This window comes from Ambystoma mexicanum, chromosome 6q (assembly GCF_040938575.1).
Source record: "Ambystoma mexicanum isolate Mex_15411 chromosome 6q, UKY_AmexF1_1, whole genome shotgun sequence".
NCBI classification, from domain to species: domain Eukaryota; kingdom Metazoa; phylum Chordata; class Amphibia; order Caudata; family Ambystomatidae; genus Ambystoma; species Ambystoma mexicanum.
In genome coordinates, this window is record NC_090937.1 from 574,559,394 (window position 1) to 574,565,231 (window position 5,838).

The 5,838-nt window shown below is 44.4% G+C and overlaps 1 long non-coding RNA gene across 1 annotated transcript; it reads left to right on the forward strand.

Annotated features, from left to right (window-relative positions):
• The first annotated feature begins 2,139 nt into the window (after positions 1-2,139).
• LOC138516149 (uncharacterized) lies at positions 2,140-4,584 on the forward strand. The gene is made up of 4 exons (XR_011282239.1): positions 2,140-2,923; positions 3,425-3,565; positions 3,737-3,830; positions 4,096-4,584. It is a non-coding gene; the product is annotated as an uncharacterized lncRNA (long non-coding RNA).
• The last annotated feature ends 1,254 nt before the right edge of the window (positions 4,585-5,838 follow it).

A 5,838-nucleotide genomic window follows, 5' to 3' on the forward strand; every position in this document is an offset into this window, starting at 1 on the left:
ACCAGCTCAAGGGAAGAAGACTCTTGCAGAGGAAGATCTTCTCAAGTCGTTGGAGAAAAGTGGTGAGGATCTGCATCAGGGCTTTACCGGTGGTTCAGTCGTTGCAGATGTCTTCAGCTTCTCGCCTCTTCGGTTTCTTAGTTCCAGTGGCGACGTCTTTTCCTCCAGTCCTCAGGACCCTGCTTTTATGCAGCAAGACCCCCATTCATACAGCCTAGCTGTCACTCACACAGTAGGGTGGCTCTCCTGGCGGGAGAACCTCCCAGCCTATCAGGGCAGAGTGCAACTTGGAATGCGTAGGCAACCCTGTCCAGGGTGCCTGTTCCCCCTCCCACACATCCTGTCTACCCCAGACTCAGTGGCGCAGAGAGGAGGGCTTCTGTGCAGAATCCTGCCAAAAGGACGAACAAAGGACCCCGACACGGGTTAGGATTTCAGATAAAGACACGAGAAAGAAATATTATTAAAGTTCTGGCAAAAAAAAACCACCGGATTCAAGTTAATATTAAAATAGACCGGCGGTATGTTGGAGGCTGTCAGTAAAAGTGGTAGCCTCGAACAATGGGAAAATCCCATAGGAAAATATTTGCGGTAAAATATTTTTGATAGTAAGCACTGCCACCAGCCAGAAACTTTTGAGAGAGGGACTGTACGGTACCCCCTTGAAAATGAACACTAGGGGAAAACTATTAACCCTTTCCAGTACTTCCATATTAAGATGGGTTGTACTGGTTTAGTTCATAATTATTGACTAGTAAAGTCAATGGGGATTTTACATGCCCTGGGAGACAGTAGTCAGTCCCAGGGTATGGAGTCTATGTTTGGGGGTCGCTACGACACCCCTGTGGTACGGCACGGAGGGTGCTGTGTACCACACATGTTAAAAAGATGATTCCTATGAGGCTGAGAAAAAACCCTATACCATAAGCACACAAGATAGCCTAAAACATACACTAGCAATCTGTCTAAGAGTGGGAAAAAAAAGGGTCTCACTCTTAGCAGGAGAAAAAAATAAACCCTTCAAATCCAGCAAAGCTGCTGGGGGACTCTATAGGTAAGGGAAATTAGCCTTAGAAGAGAATTCTCCCTAACATGGACATTCCGCAAATTACTAAAAACGTGGCTCTTTCCATAACGCCAACAACAACCTTAAAGATGCATCTGAACTTCCAACAACCCAATGACTAAATACAGAATGGGACTCCCAACCTTGTCTTCAATTAATATTCCCACTGATTGGGCTATAGACAACTGTATCCCTGAACACTGAACAATGATCTTTAGATCCTACCCACATGAGGCCCCCAGCCCGTAACACGTTCCCGCGGCATCGCTGTGCCCTTACTTTGCCCTTGCAATGTCAGTCACCCTCCCGTTCCAGTGATCAAACTAGATATCCCTCTGGATCACCCCACACCCCCTTAACCACTGTATCCCTGTACACTGCCACCCCCTCTAGCCCCTGTGATGTCATTGCATGCCCCACTGTATCCGTGTCACTGTGTACCATGCCTTCTGTTCCCCATGATGTCCCTATGTATTGCTCTGCCATCCTGTCGCTGTAAACCCAGCCCCATACATCACTATATGCCCTTTTGTGCCTGTGTATTGCTGTGTACCCTCACCTCCAGTTCCAGTGACTTCCCTATATATCTGAATGTATTACCCTCCTCTCTGGCCCCGTGAAGTCACCGAATTCCTTGCTGTGCTCGTGCGTCGCTGTGTACCTTCCCTCTTGTTTCCCCTTGATGTCACTATGTACCACTACAACTGTGAACATCAACAACAGGGTATGGAACCTCAGGGACCATACAACATGTAATTCGAAGAACGTCATATATGCGATTACATGCCCCTGCGACAAGACCTACATAGGCAAGACATCGAGACCTGTGAAACTCAGAATTTCTGAACAAGATTCGTACGGGCAACCTCACATCTCCCCTTGCACTCCATTTCGTAGAACACCAGCATGATTGCAATGATCTACGTTGGTGGGCGCTAGAACAAATAAGAGGTTTTGACTCTAATACCTCTGCCAATAGACTATCCACTCGAGAAAACTGGTGGATTTACAACACCCAAAGTCATATAGTGGGCCTGAATTCACAGGAAGAGTGGGCAGCCATCACCCACATATCTGTACAAACTTAGAAGACTCACTTTGGCAGCCTAGATTATTTGACTTTCGTTCAGAAGAATTGCTGTTCCTGCCTATAGCACTGAGCTTCTAATTTTGGTTGCATTATAAACCTACTGTGCTATATTTTCATATACATTTCATAGTCCCTTCTTGAATTCACAGGAAAAGTGGACTGCCACCACCCATACATTTGTACAAACCTAGAAGAACTGTTTTGGTAGTTCAGATTATCTGCGTTTATTTATTTAGAAGATTTGTCGTTTCAGCCTAAAGCATTAAGCTTTTAACTTTGTTTGCATTACAAATGTATTGTGTTACGTTTTCGTACACATTTCATAGCTTTCTCTTTCAGCCTGTGGGTGCTTTTCAGTTTTTTCTTCTTATTTTTAGAATTCTAATGCCTTCTCTTATTATTTGGCGCTTTCATTATTTGAGATTACTGTCGTATTGCCTATTGGGTTCACACTTTATTCCATTGCATTCATTCATTTTATTTAACTTTTGCAACCTAGTTTGTGAGCTTCGAGCGAGCAGCGCAGTTGCCTCGGTCCATTTTGTTTATTTTGCAACTTGGGCTGTGATTTAAGACTCTGCAACACCAGACACGGCTTGCTCATTAAAGCCAGCTGGAAACTGTTTGAGCTTGGCACTGGTGTGCCTTGTGGCCCCTCCTCCCCCTCCCCTCCCTTCATTTGGCTATTTAAAGCCGTTCCATCCATGTTCTGTGGGAGAGCTATTGAGGATTCAACGAAGGCGGGATGGTTCGCGCACAGACTGACGGTGAGTTGGGATGCTGGGCCACTTATTTGAACATCTAGAAATCTTCTTTGAGCAGTCATTTGTTGCGAACCAGGACACAATTGGGGGGCCTTTTTGGAGTGCTAATTTAGGCGCCCAATTAATATATTAGGCTTCCAGTGCGGCTGCAGCAGCTAGTAGCACTGACGTTCTGCTGGCAGCTATGTCTGCCATTAATCAGCAGGGTACACACCGATCTCGGCTATATGCTGAGAATGATGCTAATTTCCTGCATGTTCACTCTAGCTGCCAAATATGCATTATATTGGTCGCAACTCTTTAGCATTTGCTACTGTGGCCGCCACATTGTCTTTATTATTAATTTTATCACTGTTTTTATTAGTTTCCTTAGCATTGAAGCAATCTGTTTAACATCATGGGGCGAGCGATGTATTCCATGTTGGAGGACTATTTGTCTCGTAACCCTCTATATTGACTGCTCACACAGCCTCTTTATTTATCTAATTATTTACGTTACCACAGCTATCTGCGCACGAACCATAACGCGGTGAACAACACTAGACTCCAGTAGGACAGATCTTTTCAGATGCCTTATTGTGACTGGTCGACCGTGACACAATTGTGCGATTGAACTCCTATGCTTGTGATCCGTTCCCAATTTAGGTGAGTTCTAATGTTTGGCTTTGCGTTTACCTTTTTTTATATTGCCACATTAGGAAGGACTGCCGTATGGCGTGCACCCTTGGTTGTTGGTTTTTTGGAGTGGATATCAGCTACTGATGATCCCTCCAGTATTATAATATTTTCCTGTATCTCCTTTTTGTTTTTCTGCAGTTCTACTTGACTGAGAACTTGCCCTACAGGTCCATACACTTTTCCCAGGATGTACATTCGGGAACAAGTGGCCAGTTTCAAAGTTGAGATATTGGTAAATTTGATAATTTAATTATTTAACCATGTTTTCTCCCATTATTTAGTAAGGAGGTGTTTTTCCGGACAGTGTTCTATGGGGGCGGGGAGGGGGTAATCCTGTTCGTCAATCACAGATCAGTATGTTTTAATCATTATGCCCTCTGTTTTCTTGATTTGATTTAGTTTTGCAGGTCGATACACAATGTATCCTCGGTGTTGTTTTGTTTATGTATTTACTGTTTTTTATTTGTTTTTCTCTCTTTTTTGTTTGGTTCTTTTAGGTAAAATTATGGATTCATTTTGCATAATTCTGTATTCCTGTGTGTATTATTGCCTTATTGCTACATTAAAACCTTTAAGTGGCAAATATTCCAACGGGAGTGCGCCGTCCTGAAGAAGATGGGCATCAACCGTGAAACAGCCTAGATGCTCCGCACCATCGAAACTACTTCCTGTGTATATGTCAGACCTAGTGTATATAGTAGGTCATGACAGTACAGTAGTCGACGTATGGCACCCCTTCTTCTAATTAGGAACTACTATTGGCTTGTCCATATATTTTTGGGGTTTTCTCTACATTGTTAAATGCGGCCATAGCCTCTGACCACGAGCCGGGTGACCCTCTTCAGCCGACTTGAGGTTCAGACAGCTTGGCAACATGAAGTTAATACTGACTGAATTTTCAGTCTGGTTTTATATTGGCACTTTGTTTCACTATGCACTTTATTCTACAACAATATGCTGCTATTTAGAGATGAGCTCGTAACAAAATTAAAAATTTAATATGTATGTTTTAAACAAATGGAATTTAAATAAAATATTCATGTTTTTCAATTATTGTTTGGTTTATATGGCCCGATCTGTGATTCCGAATTTCGGGGGCCCCCTCTCTCCCCAACCCATTGCCGGTCACCACTTTAACTTGAATTTTGTTTCCGCTGACACACTCTCTGTTCACTATACTATGTATCCCTCTGCCACCCGTGTCCTGTCGCTGTAAACCCAGCCCTCTGTCGCTTTATGCCCCTCTCTGCCCGTATGTCGCTGTGTACCCTGCCCCCCCCCTGTTCCCATGATGTCGCTATGAATCCCAATGTATTATGGATGGAATGGACAGATTGAATGGATGGATGAAATTGATAGAAAGGATTCAATGGATTGGATGGATGGATGGAATGGATGTAATGGATGGGATGGATGGATGCATGTGGAATGAATGGCATGGATGCATGTGGAATGAATGGAATGTATTTATATGGAATTGATGGATGGATGAATGGAAGTGATGGAAGGCATCGGATGGATGGAACGAATGGATGGATGCATTGATGGAATGAATGGATGAAGAAATGGAAGAGATGGATGGATGGATGGATGCATTGATGGAATTGATGGAATAACCCTACCCTCTAGTTCCCGTGTGTGCCCACTGTGCACATGTCTCTGTGTACCCTGCTTTCTTGTTCCCCATGTGGTTGTTATATATACCTATGTCTCCCTCCTACCGCTGTAAGCCCAGCCCCCTGTCACTGTGTGTCCGTGTGTCGCTGTGCTCCCTGCCATCCTGTTCCCGTGATGTCGCTATCTATCCCAATGTATTACCCAACCCACTCATCACCATGTGTGCCCACTGTGCCCGTGTGTCACTGTGTACCCTGCTTTCTTGTTCCCCCTGATGTTGCTGTATATCCGTATGCCCCCCTCCTGTTGCTGCAAGCCCAGCCCCCTTTCCCTGTGTGTCCGTGTGTTGATGAGTTCCCTGCCATCCTGTTCACGTGCCTGGTCTCGGGTGCTTTAAAGATGAAATATCATATCATATATCTCATCACTATGCCTAATCTCTACTATACACCATCACACAACTAGAACACAGCTATACCCCTGATAAATTAGGCCTAGCTGTTCACATACAAACACTACCCCATGAACACCTCATCACCCTAATAAAACGCAGCTATCCCATGACATTCCGGCCGAGTTTCTCACATAAGCGTCCCTCAGGCCTAACGCAGCCAGAACCTGGT